Here is a 26,436-nt window from a genome sequence, read left to right on the forward strand (position 1 = left end):
GCACTCTCCCAATGAATGTCAACCTGGTACCCGCCTTACCAACAATTAGTTTTATATGATCATTCCACTTCAAATCGTTCCGTACGCATACTCCCAGATATTTTACAGAAGTAACTGCTACCAGTGTTTGTTCCGCTATCATATAATCATACAATAAAGGATCCTTCTTTCTATGTATTCGCAATACATTACATTTGTCTATGTTAAGGGTCAGTTGCCACTCCCTGCACCAAGTGCCTATCCGCTGCAGATCTTCCTGTATTTCGCTACAATTTTCTAATGCAGCAACTTCTCTGTATACTACAGCATCATCTGCGAAAAGCCGCATGGAACTTCCGACACTATCTACTAAGTCATTTACCCCCTGCGGGTTCGGGGGTTAGAATAGGCCCGCGGTATTCCTGCCTGTCGTAAGAGGCGACTAAAAGGAGTCTCAAACGTTTCGGCCTTATGTGATGGTCCCCTCTCGGGTTTGACCTCCATCTATCTAAATTATTCCGAAGAGCGAGCCAATTGGGGAAGGGCACCTTACATGGTGCACTGTATCCTTCGTGCAATTAGACCTATAGCCGTCTTTCTCGTCGTTGCAATGGTGTCCCGCTCGTTTTCGATCTCTTGGGCGATTACCACGCTGCACTCTGCAGTGTTTCTTTTAACTGTGACGACGACCTTGGCCATTTTTGCACCTAAGATCCAGCACGGTAGCCAGTCCGTTGTGGTGGGGTCGCCATGTACCCTCTTGGTTGTAGCCCCCTGACAACACAGGGATCGCTCTACTGATGCCTGCGCCGTTCACTCCCCACGTATGCCAAGGAGTAGATGCCCATCTCCCTGGGGCATCGGGACTCCCGGCAACGGCCATCCTGCCAGGTGGCCTTTGCTGTGGCTGGGTGGCGCCCGTGGGGAGGGCCCTTGGTCGGAGTAGGTGGCATCAGGGCGGATGACCCGCAATGAAGCGTGGTACATCATCTATCGCTGGTGGGCCTCCACCAGCAGTCTCTAAGCGATCGAGGTCTAACCTCAACGGGAAGAAATTGGATCAGAGATCGTTTCCCTCCCTAGCTACTCCATGGGAGGAACGTCTTGCTAAAGAAGGCAGTGGCGAATATTCACCCCGGTACCTTGTGTGTACGCGGGTTGATGGAGAATCGTTCGTGTCAACCAAGCCCCAGTTTTTTGTGGAGCATTTAGAGGACAAGTTCGGGGAGGTGGAGGGCTTGTCCAAGATGCGCTCTGGCTCTGTGCTCATCAAAACGGCATCCTCTGCCCAGTCACGGAGGTTGCTCAATTGTGACAAGTTGGGGAATGTTTCAGTTACCATCACGCCGCATAAGAGTCTCAACATGGTCCAGGGTATTATATTCCATAGGGATCTTCTTCTGCAGTCCGACGATGAATTACGCGCCAACCTCGAACGACGAGGTGTTCACTTCGTCCGGCGCGTCCATCGGGGTCCGAGGGATAATCAGGTAGCCACCGGTGCCTTCATCTTGGCCTTTGAGGGTGATGTCTTACCCGAAAAGGTTAAGGTGATGGTTTACCGTTGTGATGTGAAACCATATATCCCTCCTCCGATGCGGTGTTTTAAATGCTGGAAGTTCGGGCACATGTCATCTCGCTGTACTTCCAGCATCACGTGTCGGGATTGCGGACGTCCTTCGCATCCTGATACTCCATGTGCTCCGCCTCCCGTCTGTGTTAACTGTGGAGAACACCATTCCCCCTGCTCACCAGACTGTCGGATCTTCCAGAAGGAAAGGAAGATAATGGAATATAAGACCCTGGACCGCCTGACCTACACAGAGGCACGGCGGAAATATGAGCGGCTCCATCCTGTGCCCATGACATCCACCTATGCCGCTGCTGCAACAGCGGTCCGATCCTCTCCCGTGTCGTCACGTACTGTTGCCTCTCAGCTATGTCAAAATGACCCGGCCCCCTTGGTTGTGGGGAGCACTTCGCCCTCTGTTGCTCCATCTACTCCAGGAGCGACACCACCCCAACCATCGGGGACATTCGTCCCCCCTTCCCAGCCGGAGAAGCGTAGGGCTTCTTCGGCTACTCTAGCCAGGAAGGGGTCCCTTGGGGCCCTCCCTTCCCAGGCTTTGCCCAGTGTCAAAGCGGATACCCGCAAAGTTTTGAAGCAACAACCGGTCGCTGGTCATAGGGCTTCACGGTCGTCGTCCGTCCCTGAGACTGACCCAGTGGGGCCCTCCCAGCCAGACCCTCCCAAGGCACAGCGTGCGAAGCCGTTGAAGAAAAAGGCTCCCAAGCATCCTGACATTGCGGTGGCACCTGTCCCACCGCAACCTTCAACCTCTGCGTCTGAGGACGAGGTGGAGATCCTGGCGTCCGCTGAGGACCTCGATCTCGCCAGTCCCTCCGACGCCATGGACAGCACTGGCACAGGTGCTCACTTGGAGGCAGCGGGTGACCCCGTGGCGTAATCTGCCTTCCCCGTCCCGTCACGCCTTTCCCAGCAATGGCCAGTACCATCCTCCAGTGGAACTGCAGCGGTTTCTTCCACCATTTAGCTGAGCTCCGCCACCTTATCAGCCGTCATCCTTTCCTTTGCATTGCTCTGCAGGAAACTTGGTTTCCAGCAATGCGAACCCCCGCCCTCCGTGGCTATCGGGGTTATTTTAAGAACCGGGCAACTTACGAAAGGGTGTCTGGTGGCGTCTGCATATATGTCCTGAACTCTCTTCACAGCGAGTTTGTACCTCTACAAACAGCTTTAGAGGCTGTCGCTGTTCGGGTGTGGACGCCACAGGCTATCACCGTCTGCAGTATTTACCTTCCACCTGATGGTACTGTCGCGCAGCATGTCCTGGCTGCTCTGATAGCACAACTGCCGCCACCTTTTTTGCTGCTGGGCGATTTCAATGCCCACAACCCTCTATGGGGTGGGACTGTCTCCGATGATCGTGGTCGGGCCGTGGAGCATGTGTTGGCTCAGCTCGACCTTAGCCTCTTAAACACCGGTGCTCCCACGCATTTCAGTGTGGCCCATGGCTCGTTCTCGGCCATCGATCTCTCTATTTGCAGCCCTGGACTTGTCCCATCCCTCCACTGGAGGGTGCATCCTGACCTGTGTGGTAGTGACCATTTTCCCCTCTATTTGTCACTGCCACAGTGTCATTCTTCTGGGCGCTTGCCCCGCTGGGCTTTCCACAGGGCTGACTGGCCAGCTTTTACTTCCGCTGTCACCATTGCGTCTCCCCCACAGGGTGACATTGACGAGGTGGTCCGTGTTTTAACCACGTCCATCGTTTCAGCGGCCGAGGCTACCATCCCCCGTTCCTCTGGCCTCCCTCGGCGGAAGGCTGTCCCCTGGTGGTCGCCGGAGATTGCTGAGGCTATTCGCGACCGTAGGCGGGCTCTCCAGCGTCATAGGCGGCACCCGTCTCTGGAGACCCTCATCGCCTTTAAGAGGCTCCGTGCCTTCGCCCGTCGCCTTATTGCACGGCGTAAGCAGGAGTGCTGGGAGAGGTACGTCTCCTCCCTGGGCTCCCGTGTCTCGTCCTCGCACGTGTGGTCCCGTATCCGGCGGATTTATGGCTCCCCGACCCCTGTGGGTGTCCCTGGGCTCTCCTTGGACGGCGCTGTCTGCACGGGCGCTGCCGCCATTGCTGAACGGCTAGCCGCGCACTTTGCTCAGAGCTCTGCGACTGCATCCTATCCCCCGCCTTTCGCTCTCTAAAGGAGCGAGCCGAGCGGACGCCGTTCTCATTCCACACGCGTCATTATGAAACATACAATGCTCCTTTCAGCGAGAGGGAACTCCTCGCTGCCCTCGCCGATTGCCCTGATACAGCACCAGGACCGGACTGCATCCATGCGCAGATGCTGAAGCATCTCTCCAGGGACTGCCAGAGACACATCCTCGCCATCTTTAACCGCATTTGGAACGAGGGCGTGTTCCCGTCGCAATGGCGAGAGGGTCTTATTGTCCCCATCGTGAAGCCCGGTGCGGACCCACTGGCGGTGGACAGCTATCGTCCCATTACCCTCACCAACGTTTTGTGCAAATTGCTCGAACGTATGGTGGGGCGGCGTTTGTGTTGGGTCCTTGAGTCGCGCGGTCTCCTCGCTCCATCCCAGGGTGGCTTCCGTCGGGGCCGGTCTGCAGTGGACAATTTGGTGCGGCTGGAATCTGCTGTCCGTACGGCTTTTGCCCGACGTCAGCACCTTGTTGCTGTATTTTTCGATCTGCGGAAGGCGTATGACACCACATGGAGGCATCACATCCTCGCCACGTTGCATGGGTGGGGTCTTCGTGGTCGGCTCCCGGCTTTTCTTCAAAGCTTTTTATTGCGCCGCTCTTTCCGGGTGCAAGTCGGTGCCACCTCTAGTTCCTCTTATATACAGGAAAATGGGGTCCCGCAGGGCTCGGTGTTGAGCGTCTCGTTATTTCTAGTGGCCATTAATGGTCTGGCTGCAGCAGTGGGGTCGTCGGTGTCTCCTTCTTTGTATGCCGACGACTTCTGCATCTCATTTAGCTCCACGACTACGGGAGTCGCCGAACGCAGGTTGCAAGTCGCCGTTCGCAAGGCAGCATCATGGGCTCTGGCTCATGGTTTTCAGTTCTCTGCTGCCAAGACTCGGGTTATGCACTTCTGCAGGCGTCGGACGGTCCACCCTCATCCTGAACTTTACCTCGACGGCCACCTGCTTGACGTGGTGGATACTTGCCGCTTCTTGGGACTCGTGTTTGATGCCCGGCTCACATGGGTTCCTCATGTTACTCAGCTGAAGCAAAAATGCTGGCAGCACCTCAACGCCCTCCGCTGCCTTAGCCACACGTCTTGGGGTGCAGATCGCTGCACGCTACTGCAATTGTACAGAGCCCTTGTGCAGTCCCGGCTTGATTATGGGAGCCTGGCCTATGGGTCTGCGTCACCCTCAGTGTTGAAGTTGTTAGACCCCATACACCACTGTGGGGTCCGGCTTGCAACTGGCGCTTTTCGTACGAGCCCCGTGGATAGTTTACTGGTGGAGGCCGGGGTTCCCCCGCTGCGGATTCGCCGCCATCGACTGCTCGCCGACTATGCTGTCCACGTGCATTGCTCGCCAGGCCATCCCAATCGTCGCCTGCTTTTCCCTGCCATGGTCCTCCATCTGCCCGAACGGCGACCTAGGTCTGGGCTTTCCGTAGCTGTCCGTGTCCAGTCCCTGCTGTCAGAACTGGGGTCATTCCCTCTTCTGCCTCCCTTCCGGGTCCATACACCTACGCCTCCCTGGTGTTTGTCCCGGCCGTCTGTCCGTCTGGATTTGGCACAGGGCCCTAAGGACTCGGTTCCGCCTGTGGCCCTCCGTCGCCGTTTTCTTGCGCTCCTCGAATCATTTCCGGGCTGTGAGCCAGTCTACACTGATGGTTCCCTGGTTGATGGTCGCACTGCCTACGCCTTTGCTCACTCTGACCATATTGAGCAACGCTCCTTGCCGGCTGGCTGCAGTATTTTTACTGCAGAGCTGGTGGCCATCTTGCGCGCTCTTGAGCACATGCGTTTCTGCTCAGGTAGGTCCGTTGTCATCTGCAGTGACTCCCTGAGCAGCCTTCAGGCCATCGACCGCTGCTATCCCTCCTCTCCTCTGGTGTCCTCCATTCAGGAGGCTGTTTCCGCCATTGCCCGTTCTGGTGGTTCAGTGGTCCTGGTTTGGACGCCCGGTCATGTTGGCATCCCAGGGAACGAACGTGTAGACAGGCTGGCCAAAGGGGCGATAGCCGCCCCAGCTTTGGAGATCGGCCTTACGGCTCGCGACCAGCAGCTGGTGTTGCGCCGTAAGGTACTTGGGATGTGGGCTGCTGAGTGGCGTGGCATGACAGCCCCGAATAAACTACGGGCTGTCAAGGGGACGACCGATGTGTGGCGTTCCTCCCTGCGGGCTTCTCGCAGGGACTCGGTAGTCCTGTGTCGGCTGCGCATCGGCCATACCTACCTGACGCACGGCCATCTGTTGCGTCAGGAGGATCCCCCCTTGTGTCAGTGTGGGTCCCGGCTGACGGTCGGCCACATTTTGCTGGAGTGTCCTCGACTGCGCACACTCCGGCAATCTTTTAATCTCCCGGGCACTTTGGCTTTGGTTTTATCCGACGATGCCTCCATGGCTGATACCGTTTTAAATTTTATTCGTGGTAGTCCGTTTTATGGTTCGATTTAGGGAGGTCCTGCGCCTTTCCCTTTCTGTGTCTATTGTCCTTGTGTCTGTTGCTGTTCTGGTGTGCTGTGAAATGGTTGACTCTTTCCCATTTTTGATCTCGTGGTCAGTCAACCAGTCTCCGGCCATCTTCCTTTCTTCTGTTTATTTCTGTCTGATGTTCCTCTGTCCTTGTCTGTAGTGTTTGTTGCTGCATTTGTGTGCTTTTAGCGCCTGGGGGGACGTCTCCTCCCCCTTTGGTTTTTATCTGCTTCGTAGATTTTCGGCTCGCCTGATTTTGGAATGGGGGACTGATGACCTTCGCTGTTTAGTCCCCCCTTAAACATCCAACAACCACCAACCACCTACTAAGTCATTTATATATATTGTGAAAAGCAATGGTCCCATAACACTCCCCTGTGGGACGCCAGAGGTTACTTTAACGTCTGTAGACGTCTCTCCATTGATAACAACATGCTGTGTTCTGTTTGCTAAAAACTCTTCAATCCAGCCACACAGCTGGTCTGATATTCCGTAGGCTCTTACTTTGTTTATCAGGTGACAGTGCGGAACAGTATCGAACGCCTTCCGGAAGTCAAGAAAAATAGCATCTACCTGGGAGCCTGTATCTAATATTTTCTGGGTCTCATGAACAAATAAGGCGAGTTGGGTCTCACACGATCGCTGTTTCCGGAATCCATGTTGATTCCTACATAGTAGATTCTGGGTTTCCAGAAATGACATGATACGCGAGCAAAAAACATGTTCTAAAATTCTACAAGAGATCGACGTAAGAGATATAGGTCTATAGTTTTGCGCATCTGCTCGACGACCCTTCTTGAAGACTGCGGTACACGGCTGTTAGAAGGGGGGCAAGTTCTTTCGCGTACTCTGTGTAGAATCGAATTGGTATCCCGTCAGGCCCAGTGGACTTTCCTCTATTGAGTGATTCCAGTTGCTTTTCTATTCCTTGGACACTTATTTCGATGTCAGCCATTTTTTCGTTTGTGCGAGGATTTAGAGAAGGAACTGCAGTGCGGTCTTCCTCTGTGAAACAGCTTTGGAAAAAGGTGTTTAGTATTTCAGCTTTACGCGTGTCATCCTCTGTTTCAATGCCATCATCATCCCGTAGTGTCTGGATATGCTGTTTCGAGCCACTTACTGATTTAACGTAAGACCAGAACTTCCTAGGATTTTCTGTCAAGTCGGTACATAGAATTTTACTTTCGAATTCAATGAACGCTTCACGCATAGCCCTCCTTAAGCTAACTTTGACATCGTTTAGCTTCAGTTTGTCTGAGAGGTTTTGGCTGCGTTTAAACTTGGAGTGGAGCTCTCTTTGCTTTCGCAGTAGTTTCCTAACTTTGTTGTTGTACCACGGTGGGTTTTTCCCGTCCCTCACAGTTTTACTCGGCACGTACCTGTCTAAAACGCATTTTACGATTGCCTTGAACTTTTTCCATAAACACTCAACATTGTCAGTGTCGGAACAGAAATTTTCGTTTTGATCTGTTAGGTAGTCTGAAATCTGCCTTCTATTACTCTTGCTAAACAGATAAACCTTCCTCCCTTTTTTTATATTCCTATTAACTTCCATATTCAGGGATGCTGCAACGGCCTTATGATCACTGATTCCCTGTTCTGTACATACAGATTCGAAAAGTTCGGGTCTGTTTGTTATCAGTAGGTCCAAGATGTTATCTCCACGAGTCGGTTCTCTGTTTAATTGCTCGAGGTAATTTTCGGATAGTGCACTCAGTATAATGTCACTCGATGCTCTGTCCCTACCACCCGTCCTAAACATCTGAGTGTCCCAGTCTATATCTGGTAAATTGAAATCTCCACCTAAGACTATAACATGCTGAGAAAATTTATGTGAAATGTATTCCAAATTTTCTCTCAGTTGTTCTGCCACTAATGCTGCTGAGTCGGGAGGTCGGTAAAAGGAGCCAATTATTAACCTAGTTCGGTTGTTTAGTGTAACCTCCACCCATAATAATTCACAGGAACTATCCACTTCTACTTCACTACAGGATAAACTACTACTAACAGCGATGAACACTCCACCACCGGTTGCATGCAATCTATCCTTTCTAAACACCGTGTGTACCTTTGTAAAAATTTCGGCAGAATTTATCTCTGGCTTAAGCCAGCTTTCTGTACCTATAACGATTTCAGCTCCGGTGCTTTCTATCAGCGCTTGAAGTTCCGGTACTTTACCAACGCAGCTTCGACAGTTGACAATTACAATACCGATTGCTGCTTGGTCCCCGCATGTCCTGACTTTGCCCCGCACCCGTTGAGGCTGTTGCCCTTTCTGTACTTGCCCAAGGCCATCTAACCTAAAAAACCGCCCAGCCCACGCCACACAACCCCTGCTACCCGTGTAGCCGCTTGTTGCGTGTAGTGGACTCCTGACCTATCCAGCGGAACCCGAAACCCCACCACCCTATGGCGCAAGTCAAGGAATCTGCAGCCCACACGGTTGCAGAACCGTCTCAGCCTCTGATTCAGACCCTCCACTCGGCTCTGTACCAAAGGTCCGCAGTCAGTCCTGTCGACGATGCTGCAGATGGTGAGCTCTGCTTTCATCCCGCTAGCGAGACTGGCAGTCTTCACCGAATCAGATAGCCGCCGGAAGCCAGAGAGGATTTCCTCCGATCCATAGCGACACACATCATTGGTGCCGACATGAGCGACCACCTGCAGATGGGTGCACCCTGTACCCTTCATGGCATCCGGAAGGACCCTTTCCACATCTGGAATGACTCCCCCCGGTATGCACACGGAGTGCACATTGGTTTTCTTCCCCTCTCTTGCTGCCATTTCCCTAAGGGGCCCCATTACGCGCCACCGTTTCACATCAAACTTGGTCTGATGAAACAATTTGTGAAGGCCCTGGATCCAACAGGCTGTGGGTTTGCATATCTAGCTACCAAATTCCCCCGTCTTTCAGCTGCAAAAATAAAGGATGGTTATTTGTGGGCCCACAAATCAGGGAGCTGCAGAAAGATGCAAATTTTGAAGCATGTTTAACTGATAAAGAAAAAACTGCATGTGACCGTTTCAAGATGGTGTCGGAAAACTTCCTCGGAAGAAGAAGAAGAAGAGCTACTAACTACAAAGCAATGGTGCAGCATATCAGGATTTGGGGTGCAATATGTCTTTGAAGGTACATATGATGGACTCTCATCTGGACTACTTCACAGAGAGTTGTAGTGACCTATCGAATGAACATGGGGAAAGATTCCATAAAGACCTTTCTACCACAGAAAGGCACTATGGAGGGAAGTGGGTACCTTCTATGTTAGCAGGTTATTGCTGGAATATCATTCGAGAGAAGAAAGATTCACAATACAAGAGAAAAAAGTGATGTGCATTACAAGGCAGAGGCTCATTGTTTGTCAATTTTCTGTAATTTCTCATGTCAAATAAATGCTTCAAAGTGTGTACACAAAGGTTACTGTGTTATATGTTAGATCCCACCCTCCATTAATGTGATGAACTTATAATATCATAAAAATGTGCATTTGTTTGTCGATTTTCACCTCACGTTTGCTGCACTATATCAGAAACTGAAAAGAGAAATAAAATTGCGATTACTCATAAACTATCCCTGACAGAAAAAAACCAAAAACAGTTTTCAATTCAGCACTCAAAATACAACTAGGATCACAATATTTTTTATCAGAAATAGAAAAAAAGATTTTTTTTGTAGAACAGTGTAATCTGAGTTTGTCTATACTTTGTTGACTTTTATATCTATTTCAGGACTTCAGATGTGGATACTACATAACACTAAATAAGGAGAGCTATAAGTTAGCCTAATTTTTGTCTCTCACCTATGGCATCCAATACACTACTTCCAAACAATGCCTAATCATTTCTGCCGTGACCAAACTGTCCATTCACAGCCATATCTTTGAGTTATCTAAGGTAATAGAAACACATTATTATTTAGGACTAGTTCTCATTGTAAACTAACATTGCTACTTCATGTATGTCAGATGAAACAATGTACCAGCCAAAACTTAAAACTCTACACTGCATCAGCAATATGTGTGTGGGTGGGGGGGGGGGGGGGGGGGGCATCGATTATTGCATCCTTTTGTGACTTTATAGGGCTCTCATCCTACTGTGCTTGGACTGTGGATTGGCAGCCCCTTTCGTGGTACATCTTTTCAACCCAGTTTATCACTGTGAGGTCAGACTTTTGCTCTTTGAATGAGACCCACAGATAATTTCCCTGCATAAGTGAAGCTACTTCTTGTAGATGTACATGTAGAAAAGAAACTCTGAAGTTAGTGGCCTCATTACCCACAATTTTAAGTCATGACGCCCGAGCAGTGAACCTAGGTTTGCATTTTATCTGACGTGCATGGTTTATGTAATCTTACTCAAAACTGGCAATATAATCTTGCTGGTCTTCAGCAGAAATGACTGATTGCCTCCCACCACAGCCCTGGAGAGCCTCTGGCTGCTTGATTGACCTATCATCCTGAATTTTAAATTCATTTACACTTCTGTATTCCATATTCCTTATTACCTCAATCAAAGGGTGTAACCTCACTGCCTTCTACAATTTACCACACTATGCGTGAATTCGAAAGTAAAATTCTATGTACCGACTTGACAAAAAATCCTAGGAAGTTCTGGTATTACGTTAAATCGGTAAGTGGCTCGAAACAGCATATCCAGACACTCCAGTATGATGATGGCATTGAAACAGAGGATGACACGCGTAGAGCTGAAATACTAAACACCTTTTTCCAAAGCTGTTTCACAGAGGAAGACCGCACTGCAGTTCCTTCTCTAAATCCTCGTACAAATGAAAAAATGGCTGACATCGAAATGAGTGTCCAAGGAATAGAAAATCAATTGAAATCACTCAACAGAGGAAAGTCCACTGGACCTGACGGGATGCCAATTTGATTCTACACAGAGTACGTGAAAGAAGTTGCCCCCCCTTCTAACAGCTGTGTACCACAAGTCTCTAGAGGAACGGAAGATGTCAAATGATTGGAAAAGCGCACAGGTGGTCCCAGTCTTCAAGAAGGGCCGTCGAGCAGATGCGCAAAACTATAGACCTATACCTCTGACGTTGATCTGTTGTAGAATTTTAGAACATCTTTTTTGCTCGCGTATCATCTCGTTTCTGGAAACCCAGAATCTACTATGTAGGAATCAACATGGATTCTGGAAACAGCGATCGTGTGAGACCCAACTCGCTTTATTTGTTCATGAGACCCAGAAAATATTAGATACAGGCTTCCGGGTAGGTGCCATTTTCCTTGACTTCTGGAAGGCGTTCGATACAGTTCCGCACTGTCGCCTGATAAACAAAGCAAGAGCCTACGGAATATCAGACCAGCTGTGTGGCCGGATTGAAGAGTTTTTAGCAAACAGAACACAGCATGTTGTTCTCAATGGAGAGACGTCTACAGACGTTAAGGTAACCTCTGGCGTGCCACAGGGGAGTGTTAGGGGGCCATTGCTTTTCACAGTATATATAAATGACGTAGTAGATATTGTCGGAAGTTCCATGCGACTTTTCGCAGATGATGCTGTAGTATACAGAGAAGTTGCAGCATTAGAAAATTGCAGCGAAATGCAGGAAGATCTGTAGCGGATAGGCACTTGGTGCAGGGAATGGTAACTGACTCTTAACATAGACAAATGTAATGTATTGCGAATACATAGAAAGAAGGATCCTTTATTGTATGATTATATGATAGTGGAACAAACACTGGTAGTAGTTACTTCTGTAAAATATCTGGGAGTGTGCGTGCGGAACGATTTGAAGTGGAATGATCATATAAAATTAATTGTTGGTAAGACGGGTACCAGGTTGAGATTCATTGGGAGAGTCCTTAGAAAATGTGGTCCATCAACAAAGGAGGTGGCTTACAAAACACTTGTTCGACCTATACTTGAGTATTGCTCATCAGTGTGGGATCCATACCAGGTCGGGTTGACAGAGGAGATAGAGAAGATCCAAAGAAGAGCGGCGCATTTCGTCACAGGGTTATTTGGTAAGCGTGATAGCATTACGGAGATGTTTAGCAAACTCAAGTGGCAGACTCTGCAAGAGAGGCACTCTGCATTGCGGTGTATCTTGCTGTCCAGGTTTTGAGAGGGTGCGTTTCTGGATGAGGTATCGAATATATTGCTTCCCCCTACTTATACTTCCCAAGGAGATCACGAATGTAAAATTAGAGAGATTCGAGCACACACGGAGGCTTTCCGGCAGTCATTCTTCCCGCGAACCATATGCGACTGGAACAGGAAAGGGCGGTAATGACAGCGGCACGTAAAGTGCCCCCCTCCACACACCATTGGGTGGCTTGCGGAGTATAAATGTAGATGTAGATGTACGAGACTTTACTCTTCTTTTATAGCTAATGTTGTTTTTCCCTTCTTTTACTTTTGTTTGATCCCACGTGAACATATTAACACTCGATTTTTGTTGCCCATCATATTCCTTATAGAACCATTTTATTGATTTGATAGTCCTAGGATGAAAGGAGCAACGAACCAGCCATCCACTTCAATTCCTCCTTCATTAACCCAAAAACATGAAACCTTAAACTATTTGGTTTTTGTTACTTTGACAAACTTAAAATCCCGAGTATATTTGGGCAACTTAAGAACACACTTGCGAAAACATGAAACATCTCTTACACCCGTTTTAGCATTGACAGTTAAGTGTGTGAGCACGAGAGATTATCTGGTCCTACATTTGTAACCTGGCTGTTGTGTTGTGTTTACTCTGTGCAGCTTTGGATACTGGACAACAAAACTGTTTAGGCAATGCCTTCAAAAAAGGATAGCTAGAGCAATCCTGAGTTTGACATCGAATTTAGCAGCTGAAAGTGAAGAAGAATGTGATGTTATTGCATTAGAGACTGAAAGTGATGACAGTTAGTTAGACAAGTAACGTGTACTTGTCAGTGGTACGACATAAATACATCCACCGTGTTCCAGCAAGCTCCTCCAAGATTTATGTTCACAGGAAACCATTACAAAATACATTGTTCAACTTCAGAGCTGCACGGAAACCAAAAAATGACTTAATGACTTCAGGTTTCAGGATATATTAGTCAAAATCCAGTGCATGACTATACTCGGGTTTTTACTGTTGGTAATTTCAAAATTTTGTAACTCATTGTTTTGAGCTTTAAAAGCTCTCTCAGTGTCTGCATGTAATGTCATTCATTATAGGAGGTTTTTGATTAATAAAAATATTATTTTTTGGAATGTAATGTGGTGAAAAATCAGTATGTTAGAGAGAAAATAATTCTCCTAAAAACAGCATTTGGAATTCAGTAACATATACACTTTTATAGCACTTCTTAGTATCTCAGTTCAATGATGGCTTATTGTAATTGTGGTCAGTTGTGTTCATTGCAAGTGACTGGTGATGTGAATATATTTCTGAGTGATCTGTTACTTTGCCCATTTATACTCTTCATCTGTTATGTTTTTGTTGATTGGAGGAAACAAATTGTTGGCTCTTCATTTCTTTAACACTTCCCAGCTCAGTGGCAATTAGTATAGGCAGAGAATTGATCCTACAAACAAGGCAGTGTTTGAAAAAAATGAAAAACATTCATCAAGCATCCTCTTACCCTGTTCTGGTTTTCATAGTTTTGTGATCGCAAATTCCTTTCACTTTTCGCTCTTGTCACAATCAATCATTTGCGTTTGAGTGTTTTTTGAGTTTAAAATTATCTATAATTTTCTTTAGTAAATATCATACCAAACATACCTTAAATTTCATACAGTCATCGAACAGAATATGTGAGATCAATGATTACATGCATCGAATATCCAGTAAAGCGGAGCTGCTGTGTCGCAGGTTGGCACAACAAAAAGACTGTCACAAATAAGCTTTCAGCCAGTAAGACCTTCATCAAAAATAGATGACAGACACACATCTGCATGTGCATGCATGCACCCCCCCCCCCCCCCCCCCCCCCACACACACACACACACACACAGACTGCAGTCCCTGGTAACTGTGCGTGCCTATAGTTGCAAGAGACTGCAGTCGTATTTGTGAGTTGCATTTGCACATGTGTGCGTTCATGTGTGTGTGTGTGTGTGTGTGTGTGTGTGTGTGTGTGTGTGTGTGTGTGGGGTCTATTTTTGACGAAGGCCTTACTGGCCAAAACCTTATTTGTGACAGTCTTTTTGTTGTGCCTAACTGCGACTCTGCATCTCCCCTATATGGTGAGCAGCAACTTTCCTTTTCGTAATATTGTTACATTCCATTCTGGATTTTCTGTTCTTTGACAGTACCCAGTAAAATTGCTTTGAAAATGAAACCATGAAACCTTAGTATATCCGGTAAGTATATCAATATTTTGTCACCATACTGACAATGTAGTATTGAGGTATAAATATATTATTTGTACAAAAATCAATATTTCCAACATATTAATTTATTGTCGTAATCTCTACTCCAGCCAATGTTCTCTTACACCTAACTCTCTTCAGACTGGCAACAAAATCCAAATCTACATCTACTTCTACATCAATACTCTGCAAACCACTGTTAGCTGCTTGGCAGGGGCTACGTCCCATTGTACCAGTTACTAGGGTTTCATCCTGTTTCATTCACACATGTAGCTTGGGAAGAATCATTATTTGAATGCCTTTGTGCTTGCAGTGATTATTCTAAACTTATTCTCATGATACCTATGGGAGCGATACCTCTGGGATTGTAGTATATTCTTAGAATTATCATTTGAAGCAGATTCTTGGAACTTTAGACTTTCTCGGGATAGTTTGTCTATCTAAAAGAGTCTTCCTTTTAGTTCCTTCAGTATCTCTGTGACACTCTGCCATGGATCAAAGAAATCTGTGACTATTCATGCTGCCCTTCTCTGTATACCGTATTTACTCGAATCTAAGCCACACCTGAAAAATGAGACTCGAAATCGAGGAAAAAAAAATTTTTCCCGAATCTAAGCCGCATCAGAAATTTGAGACTCAAAATTCAAGGGGAGAGAAAAGTTTTATGCTGCACCTCCAAATCGAAACAAAGTTGGCCCATTGTAATATGAGACACAATTTAGGTCGAATGAATGACGATACAGCTACAGTAATTTGGTTCGAGTCGTAAGCTTAGCAGTTAAGCTTTACCAGGTAGCCATTGCTATGCGTCAGGTGCTCCGTCCGTATTTATACGGGTACTCTTTCTTTATCACGTGCTTAATCTAGTTTTAATTGATTGCTTATTTTTCTTTGATCTGTTAAGTGACGTTCTCTTTGTTATAGGTGTTTACGTCACTCTAAGCTGAAAATGCATTACTGTTGTGTGTCATGCATTGTTTGTCGCATTCTGATGATGAGTGTTCACGACCTGTCGCCGCTCGCAGCATGGCTTGCTTTTGTGCGCGCTACCGCCGCTTAGAATAAAAAAGGAGAGGAATGGTCTCATTAGCGAAACAATGGCAAGAGACTGCTATTTGTTGTTACTTACACTGCTGCTTTCTTTGATAATGATCAACAAGAACCAAATAATAGACTGCGTATGATAGAAGATGTTCTGAATGAGAGTTTAGCGAAAAATTTTCTCTGTTTGAAAATCTTTGCAGACACCTCTTAAGTACATTACATTCTGCACAGAAATTAGTCATCTTAGATTTAAAAATCTAGTCAGTTGCCGTGCTTCATTTCTGACTGTATCACTATTAGGCATAAGAATAATACGAGTATAAACATGACATGATATGTATATTCTTCCGTGTTTACTGTTGTCTCACTCTAGTTTCGTAGTGTATTAGGCAGACAGGATCTAAATGAGATAGCAGCAAACACGAAAGAATACATGGCAAAATGTTTATATTCGTATTATTCTTATGGTGAAGAGAATACTGCATGTGAGTCACAATTCATAAAAGTTCCTATTAAGAACCATCTCTTCTCACAGGTAGGAATAAATTCAGAACGTAGAGTTGGCCATATTGACAAACAGTATTGCCAGTCGGATTTTCGTAGTACGTTGAAATGCTGCTACATTCGAAGATGAACAATACAGAATTTGTATTTACTTCGAAACTTCGTGGCAGATTAAAACTGTGTGCCGGACCGAGACTCAAACTCGGGACCTTTGCCTTTCGCAGGGAAGTGCTCTACCAACTGAGCTACCCAAGCACGACTCACGCCCCGTCCTCACAGCTGTACTTCTGCCAGTACCTTGCCTCCTACCTTCCAAACTTTACAGAAGCTCTCCTGTATTTATTAACATTTAGAGCAAGTTAGCAATCTCTGCACCACTTTGAAATCTTATCAAGAGGTAGCAATATTTATGCAGCTTCTTTCAGATAGTACTTCATTATAGATAACTGCACCATCTGCAAAAAGTGTGACTGTACTATTAATATTGTCTGTTAGATCATTAATATACAATATGAACAGCAAAGGCCCCAACACATTTTCCTGAGGCACACCCAAAGTTAGTTCTACATCTTGACGGTGACTCTCCATCCAAGATAAAATGCTGTGTCCTCCCTATCAAAAAGTGCTCAGTCCAGTCATAAGTTTCACTCTACACCCCATATGATCGTACTTTCGACAACGAGCATAGTTGTGGTACTGAGTCAAATGCTTTTATACAGCTATGCTATTATATAGTAATCTCTGTTTCTTTAGAAGTTCATTTACAGTGACTGTATACCATGGAGGTTCCCTCCCACTGTGAACTGTTCTACCGGGTACATATCTGTCCAGTGCTTGGTCATCTATTCTTTCAGACTTGAGCCATAATTCCTCTACATGCTCCTGCCCTGTGCTGAAAGTTTCATGTTCCTTATTGAAATATGACACTATTGATTTTTTTACCTTCCTTACTGAACATATAAATCTTTCTGCTTGTTGTAGCTGTCTATTGTACTTTGGTAATCATTGTTGCACCATGATCACTGATACAAAGACATCATGTTTACTTGTTGCAGTTAGACCAAATATATTTCCATCATAAGTGGGGTTCCTAACTGTCTGTTCTAGGCAGTTTTCAGAGAAGGTATTTATTAAAGTTTCACATGATGTATTACCATGTCCTCCGCTAACAAAACTAATTTTCCCCGTTAATTTTTGGATGATTAAAGTCTCCACCAATGATTATTGTATGATTGGGGAACTTATGTACAAGTGAACTGAAGTTTTCTCTGAATTTTTTGGTTACATCAGAAGATGAGTCTGGTGGGCGATAGAAGGATCCAGTTATCATTTTATGCACACCTCTGATACTGAGTCTTGTCCAAACAATCTCACATGCAACTTTAATTTCTATCTTGGTGGATTTGAGTTTCTTGTCTACTGTGACAAATACACCAACTCCATTTCCCATTTTCCTATCCTTTCGGTACTCGCTTAAATTTTCCCTTAAAATCTTGCTGTTACCAATTTCAGGTTTCAACCAGCTTTCTGTACCTATTATTATGTGAGCTTCACTGCTTTTCATGAGAGCTTCAAACTCTCGCACTTTGTTACAAATGCTTCCACAGTTTACCATTGGGATTTTAATACTCTCACCTGTGGCAGGCATTTCTTTTGATTTTACGCTGCTGCTTCTTGGTTTCACACAATAATCTTTATCTGGATTGAATGGAGATTCGCCTAATCTAAAACACTCTTGTGTGTACCCCACACACAGTTAGCTACCTGAGTAGCAGTCTCTGATGTAGTGCACACCTGACCTATTTTGGGGGCACCTTACAGTTCTCAACCCTATGGCGCAAGTCCAGGAAGTTTCAGCCTAGCTTGTCACAGAACCTACCAAGTCTTGGTTCAGTCCTTCCACTTAAACCAGAACCAAAGGACCACGATCAGTTCTGAGGACAATGCTGCAAATTGTGAGCTTTGCTGAAATTCCACCCCCACCCCCCGCCCCCATGAACCATGGACCTTGCCGTTGGTGGGGAGGCTTGCGTGCCTCAACGATACAGATAACCATACCGTAGGTGCAACCACAACGGAGGGGTATCTGTTGAGAGGCCAGACAAATGTGTGGTTCCTGAAGAGGGGCAGCAGCCTTTTCAGTAGTTGCAGGGGCAACAGTCTGGATGATTGACTGATCTGGCCTTGTAACACTAACCAAAATGGCCTTGCTGTTCTGGTACTGCGAACGGCTGAAAGCAAGGGGAAACTACAGCCGTAATTTTTCCTGAGGGCATGCAGCTTTACTGTATGATTAAATGATGATGGCGTCCTCTTGGGTAAAATATTCTGGAGGTAAAATAGTCCCCCATTCGGATCTCCGGTCGGGGACTACTCAAGAGAATGTCGTTATCAGGAGAAAGAAAACTGGCATTCTACGGATCGGAGTGTGGAATGTCAGATCCCTTAATCGGGCAGGTAGGTTAGAAAATTTAAAAAGGGAAATGGATAGGTTAAAGTTAGATATAGTGGGAATTAGTGAAGTTCGGTGGCAGGAGGAACAAGATTTTTGGTCAGGTGAATACAGGGTTATAAATACAAAAGCAAATAGGGGTAATGCAGGTGTAGGTCTAAAGGTTTAATAATGAATAAAATAATAGGAGTGTTGGTAAGCTACTACAAACAGCATAGTGAACGCATTATTGTGGCCAAGATAGACACAAATCCCTCGCCTACTACAGTAGTACAAGTTCATATGCCAACTAGCTCTGCAGATGACGAAGAAATTGATGAAATATATGATGAGATAAAAGAAATTATTCAGGTAGTGAAGGGAGATGAAAATTTAATAGTCATGGGTGACTGGAATTCGTCAGTAGGAAAAGGTAGAGAAGGAAACATATTAGGTGAATATGGATTGGGGCTAAGGAATGAAAGAGGAAGCCGTCTGGTAGAATTTTGCGCAGAGTATAACTTAATCATAGCTAACACTTGGTTCAAGAATCATGAAAGAAGGTTGTATACCTGGAAGAACCCTGGAGATACTAAAAGGTATCAGATAGATTATATAATGGTAAGACAGAGATTTAGGAACCAGGTTTTAAATTGTAAGACATTGCCAGGGGAGATGTGGACTCTGACCACAATCTATTGGTTATGAACTGTAGATTAAAACTGAAGAAACTGCAAAAAGGTGGGAATTTAAGGAGATGGGACCTGGATAAACTGAAAGAACCAGAGGTTGTACAAAGTTTCAGGGAGAGCATAAGGGAACAATTGACAAGAATGGGAGAAAGAAATACAGTAAAAGAAGAATTGGTAGCTTTGAGGGATGAAATAGTGAAGGCAGCAGAGGATCAAATAGGTAAAAAGGTGAAGGCTAGTAGAAACCCTTGGGTAACAGAAGAAATATTGAATTTAATTGATGAAAGCAGAAAATATAAAAATGCAGTAAATGAAGCAGGCAAAAAGGAATACAAACGTCTCAAAAATGAGATCGACAGGAAGTGCAAAATGGCTAAGCAGGGATGGCTAGAGGACAAATGTAAGGATGTAGAGGCTTATCTCATGAGGGGTAAAATAGATACTGCTTACAGGAAAATTAAAGAGACCTTTGGAGAAAAGAGAACCACTTGCATGAATATCAAGAGCTTAGAGGGAAACCCAGTTCTAACCAAAGAAGGGAAAGCAGAAAGTTGGAAGGAGTATATAGAGGGTCTATACAAGAGGATGTAGATGAAGATGAAATAGGAGATACAATACTGCGTGAAGAGTTTGACAGAGCACTGAAAGACCTGAGTCGAAACAAGGCCCCTGGAGTAGACAACATTCCATTACAACTACTGACAGCCTTGGGAGAGCCAGTCCTGACAAAACTCTACCATCTGGTGAGCAAGATGTATAAGACAGGCGAAATACCCTCAGACTTCAAGAAGAATATAATAATTCCAATCCCAAAGAAAGCAGGTGTTGACAGATGTGAAAATTACCGAACTATCAGTTTAATAAGTCACAGCTGCAAAATACTAACGCGAATTCTTTACAGACGAATGGAAAAACTGATAGAAGCTGACCTCGGGGAAGATCAATTTGGATTCCGTAGAAATGTTGGAACACGTGAGGCGATACTGTCCCTATGACTTATCTTAGAAGAAAGATTAAGGAAAGGCAAACCTACGTTCCTAGCATTTGTAGACTTAGATAAAGCTTTTGACAATGTTCATTGGAATACTCTCTTTCAAATTCTAAAGGTGGCAGGGGTAAAATACAGGGAGCGAAAGGCTATTTACAATTTGTACAGAAACGAGAGGGCAGTTATAAGAGTCGAGGGGCATGAAAGGGAAGCAGCGGTTGGGAAGGGAGTGAGACAGGGTTGTAGCCTATCCCTGATGTTATTCAATCTGTATATTGAGCAAGCAATAAAGGAAACAAAAGAAAAGTTCGGAGTAGGTATTAAAATCCATGGAGAAGAAATAAAAACTTTGAGGTTCGCCGATGACATTGTAATTCTATCAGAGACAGCAAAGGACTTGGAAGAGCAGTTGAATGGAATGAACAGTGACTTGAAAGGAGGGTGTAAGATGAACATCAACAAAAGCAAAACAGAATAATGGAATGTAGTCAAATTAAGTCGGGTGATGCTGAGGGAATTAGATTAGGAAATGAGACACTTAAAGTAGTAAAGGAGTTTTGCTATTTAGGGAGTAAAATAACTGATGATGGTTGAAGTAGAGAGGATATAAAATGTAGACTGGCAATGGCAAGGAAAGCATTTCTGAAGAAGAGAAATTTGTTAACTTCGAGTATAGATTTAAATGTCAGGAAGTCATTTCTGAAAGTATTTGTATGGAGTGTAGCCATGTGTGGAAGTGAAACGTGGACGATAAATAGTTTAGACAAGAAGAGAATAGAAGCTTTTGAAATGTGGTGCTACACAAGAATGCTGAAGATTAGATGGGTAGATCACATAACTAATGAGGAGGTATTGAATAGAATTGGGGAAAAGAGGAGCTTATGGCACAACTTGACTAGAAGAAGGGATCGGTTGGTAGGACATGTTCTGAGACATCGAGGGATCACCAATTTAGTATTGGAGGGCAGCGTGGAGGTTAAAAATCGTAGAGGGAGACCAAGAGATGAATACACATAGCAGATTCTGAAGGATGTAGGTTGCAGTAGGTACTGGGAGAAGAAGGAGCTTGCACAGGATAGAGTAGCATGGAGAGCTGCATCAAACCAGTCTCAGGACTGAACACAACAACAACAACAACAACAACAACGACAACAACACGGCTGGTCTTCTCAACCTTCTCTGCCCATTGCTGGAATGACACAAGACTGACCTCAGAGCCCGGATGGCAGGCATCATTTGTTCCAGTGTGCACCACAATCTGCAGTTGGTTGCACCCTGTTCCATTAGTGGCTGCCAGAATAGCCTCAACATGTTGAGTGCATCTGGTGTCCTTTCCTGTCCCTTACTTCCTCTTCCTAAGGGATACCATCATACACCATATTTTTGGACTGCCATTGATTAATAGACCACTACCCTTTTGCATTTGCCGCCTCTTCACATCAGACAAGACTGTTGAAGTGAGCTCCACTGGCGTAGTTTCAATGTCAGTGAAAGACAGCATCTCAAACATGTTGGCTAGAAGGATCGATACAACGCCCTTAGTCCTTCCTGGTCCCCATCCACCCTTTACAGGGTGCCTAGATCTGCCATTAACACATGACTTGCAGCCAAGTGGACAGATAATGACAGAGTCTTTACATTTTGCAGAGGAGACAATCCACGGGAGTGGATAATACTTGAGGTACCACTGTTACAGGTGTCACAGGTTCTGTTCCAACACACTGATTCGCAACAGCTGCCATTTGTTTGAGAGTAGTCGGCGAGAATGGTAGTTTTGAATGAGGATAGACCTACTGTTCTCAAAAATTTCAAAAAAGCACAATTTAGTTTAATCCTACAATTGATGGTAATAATACTAGATTATTGCGGCATTTGCACATATTCAAAATTTCACAGTATAGGGCAACAGTAAAAATGGGTATTGATACAATCAATGAAAGATTTTGCAGAAATGATGCGAACAGTAAAATATGCGAATCTAGAACTTTAATCGGCACAGGATTTTGTACACACTGTCTCACACAAGGCTTCCTAAGTCTGCTTTTATGTGTAAACAAACATGGATATTGCATGGATTTTTCATTTAGGTGATTCTGTGCACACTTCTACACTTGGATGCCGAAGAAGAACACTGCGGTGTAAGTTTATCTCAGCCAAAATTGCTAAAATGTGCAGCACCAAAAAAGTGCATCAGTTACCTCGACCTTACATCTAACGTAACTTTTATATTTGTATGAAGAGTCCATTCCGAGAACCACAAGTCCAAATATAAAAGAAGCAACTAATATTATAAATGTGCATTTCGAACAATTCTATTTCCTTCTTCACTGATTTGCTGAAATTACCAGCTTCATTTTATATCATAGCTCTGTTTGTTAAGATTGTGGTGTAAGTATGGTGCAGAGTGGCTGGGCCTTACCTGTATTATTAATTTTAAGCAATCAGCCAGCCGGATGTGTCTGCCACATTTACTTCTAACTTTCACCTATTGTGCATTTCTGTTTTTACTATCAGTTATTAAACTGATCTAGCAAGAATATTACAATCATTGTGATTGTGTGGATGCAATTAAAATCTTCAAAATAAACTGCAAAACACACTAACTTTATTTAATCACGTTTGTCTCCATGCATGGTAGTGAGGCATGAAATGCTGCACTGTTGAGCAACCAAAGTCATAGTATATGTTTCTTCATCCACTGCTGTGTTGTCAGGAGCTAGAATAGACCTGCAATTATTCCTTGCCTGTTGTAAGGAGTGACTAAAAAGTGTCTCATACCTAGTGAAGCATTTATGTTGTCAACTCGACCATTATTAAGACATTCATTACAATCTTTCCTTAAACCTTTTGGCTTAATTACTTAGTCCCCTTTTGAGGTTTTACCTCCACTTTTCTGAAGTTCACAGAAGCACAGGCCATTTGGGGAATAGCACCTTACGTGTGCTTAATATATCCACCATGCGCTGTGATCTTCGGCATCTAGTATTAGAGTGGATTTATGTTTGCACCTGAAATCCGGTGTGGTAACCAATCCATCTTGTGGGCTTGCTATGTTCCCTCACATTTGTAGCCAGCTGAAAATCCAAGGATCTCACTATGAAGCCTCAGCATAACCTCCCCACATATGCCAGGGAGTAGGTGCCTGCCCACTCTTGAGCACTGGGACTCCAGCAGTGGCTACTATGTCATGTAGCCTTTACTATGGTGAGCTAGCATCTGCGTGGAGAGAGCCTCTGTTCGGGGTGGCTGATCCACAACGAAACGGATCACTCACCCATGCTAGTGCCCATGCCAAAATGGCCGTCTCAGTGGATAGAAAACAAGATTTTAATGCAGAGGTTTACAACCCTGTGGTGTTTCCATCTTTGCCCATCCCATGGGACAAGAGTCAGACAGGAGAGAAATTGAGGTAGACAGTCCACCCAGTTCGGTGTGTTCCAGAACTGATGGAGAATATTTTGTGATAGTGAAGCCACTTTCACTATTTCAGAGGAAGTTGCTGGAGTTCATAAAATCAGAAATGAGTTTTCGTTAATCAAAACATTGAGTACTACCCATTAATAGGTATTTCAGGCCTTTGACAAGCTTAGAATGTACCAGTTACCATATCTCGTCATAACAAACTCAACATGATTCAAGATGTCATGTTCCATCAGGACCTATTGCTACAAACAAATGAACCTAGAGCGACACGGAGTGTATTTTGTTTGTCACATCTGGAGAGGCCCTAAGGGTACTAAGGTGGACACTGGAGCTTTTTTCCTAGACTTCATTGGAAATGTTTACAAGAGAAAGTTAGTCATGATTTATAGGGGTGATTCAAGCTCTAATTTCTCCCTCCTATTAGATGTTTTTGGTGTCAATTGTTTGGACACATGTCCTCTCACTGTACTAAGGAGGCTACTTGTGGAGACATATGTAAACTACCTAGAACACCATTCCCCTCATTTGCCAACATGTTTGTTTTCAAGATGAATAAGAAAATCCAAGAATATAAAATGCTTGACCCCTGTTTTATTGAGATGCAAAGAAAATGTTCGAACATCTCCACTCAATCAATATAATGTGAAGCATTGAAGACATTGTGCCAAAATTCCCACTTAGCGTGTTGACAAAGTCTCAAATTGCAACTTCTGGCACTAGTCACTTGTCAATGCCTGTTTTTCAATCTTGGGAGGGGACGCCAGTTCCCTCAAACCACCCCCACCCCCACCCTCGAGACCCATAGCACAGGTGGCGAACATCCCATTCATATACCCTGATTTGCCTCATCCCCATCTGGCATCATCAGGGAAGAGGACACATGCCAAGGCGGCCCTCTCCCAGAATGAAACAGACCAGCAGTCTACCACTGCCCAGTGGCTGACACAGCCACAGGATGTGGGTCATAGAGGAGGACAGTACTGTTGTGTCTGAGAAGTTATGATAGGAAAATCCTCACAGAAAATGAAACCTCACAGGAAAAAGTTAAACCAACTTCTGCTGCTTTGGTCATACCGACTCCTATCCCCCCCTGAGGTCAAGCACACGAATACCGATGAAGTAGTACAGATTCAGGTGAAGCATAACTCTACAGCAAAGTAATTATACTCCTGTTTTCCCTTTGTTCCTTTCCCAGGTCCCAATCCGATCATTTTTCAATGGAGCTGTAACAGTTACTTTCGCCACCAGGCCTAGTTCTTTCAGTGGCTACTTACTCTGCAGTTGCCATAGTATTTTAGGAGACACTGTTCTCAGAAACTCAACCCCTACTATTAAAAATTTGAAATCATACTGTGCAAGTCACACTATGCCGAGAGAGCATCAGGAGCAGTACACATGCTCATTCAATTTGATACTTTCAGTGAGCAGGTGCCACTTAGAAATGTGCTAGAAACCATGGCCGTTAAGGTGTACCGGTCAGTTAGGATAACAGTATGTAATATCTATTTACTTCCAATATGTGTGTATCGTATCACAAATTGGTAGAGCTAGTGGAACACTTGGCTCCATCCTTCTTCCTTCTGGGGGACCTCACTGTCCACAATCCTCTATGCAGGAGGCCAAACAATATCTAACAGGGGCCAAATAATTGAGCAGTTAATTTCAGAACTGGAAGTCCGCCTCCTTAATACAGGAGCTGTAACACATTTCAGAATGGCCCATGGGACATACTTGGTAATAGATATTGCAGTTTGCAGCCTAAGGAGCTCATATTTAATCCATGGTGACCTCTGCAACAGTGATCACTTTCCTGTTACTCTCCTTATTTTTGACCCATTGATCAATGGAACATGCACGCTATTGGTAATTTCAAAAAACCAGCTGGTAAGATTTAACTCCAAAGAAACTTTCCAAACCAATCAAGAGAAGGAAGTCTAAGTAATTGTACAAGATGCTACTGATACATTTATACATGATGATGAAGCAATGCTACCCTATTCTTTAGGTTTCTCCGGATGGATGCGAGTGCCATGGTGGTCTGAAGAAATAGCTACAGCTGTCAGTTTGTATCTCGGGGCACTCTATATGGAACACCTAATAGCATTCAAGAGACTTTGAGTGGTTTTTAATAAAGAAAAAAATGAAGGACTGTGGACAGCAGTATGTATCATCTATGGGAGTCTCCACCTCTTCATCTGAATGATAGACTAAACTCCACCATATTTGTTACCACTCAACATACACAGTAGTTCCTGGCACCTTGCTCAGTGGCAACATCTGAACTGATCCTTCAGTCATTACTGAATGTTTTGTGGAACACTTCACTGAAGAGTCCACACGCAGTATACAACATGGTCGTCTGCTGAGTAGTAATTCTCTAACCAGCAGTCTATACACGCAAACCAATTGTGAATTTACTTGATGTTGCTCATACTTTAGGTAACTGGGCTATGCACAGCTCTGTTAAAAAGAAATGGCTCGATGTGGTCGAAAGGTTGAGCCAGGCATGTCTTTCATGCCCAGCAGCTAATTCGCTGCAAATAATGATCTGTAGTGTAATCCAGCAGTCAGACATTCTATCCATTGGTTAGAACTGTGAATTAATAAAATACCCAGAAAGGTAAAATTAAAAATAAATGAATAATTAAATAAAATGGATTCTGTTGTAATGTCTGTAATTGATGTAAACAACAGAGAATTATGTTGGATGATGTTTATTCAAGAAAGTATTCCTCAAATAAATGGAAAGTGGGCCTACTTATTTAAAATACAGATAGATAATAACCTTATCAAAAGCAGAATTGCCAAGCTAAATTGTCATTGAAAACAAGTGAAAACAAAGTCCATTTTGTGAT

The 26,436-nt window shown here is 44.8% G+C and overlaps 1 protein-coding gene across 1 annotated transcript in view; it reads left to right on the forward strand.

Annotated features, from left to right (window-relative positions):
• Positions 1-26,436, forward strand: part of LOC124798568 (MAU2 chromatid cohesion factor homolog) — a 207,370-nt gene that overhangs the window by 54,377 nt on the left and 126,557 nt on the right. The window lies entirely within an intron of this gene.

The sequence above is a fragment of the Schistocerca piceifrons genome, chromosome 5 (assembly GCF_021461385.2).
Source record: "Schistocerca piceifrons isolate TAMUIC-IGC-003096 chromosome 5, iqSchPice1.1, whole genome shotgun sequence".
NCBI lineage: Eukaryota > Metazoa > Arthropoda > Insecta > Orthoptera > Acrididae > Schistocerca > Schistocerca piceifrons.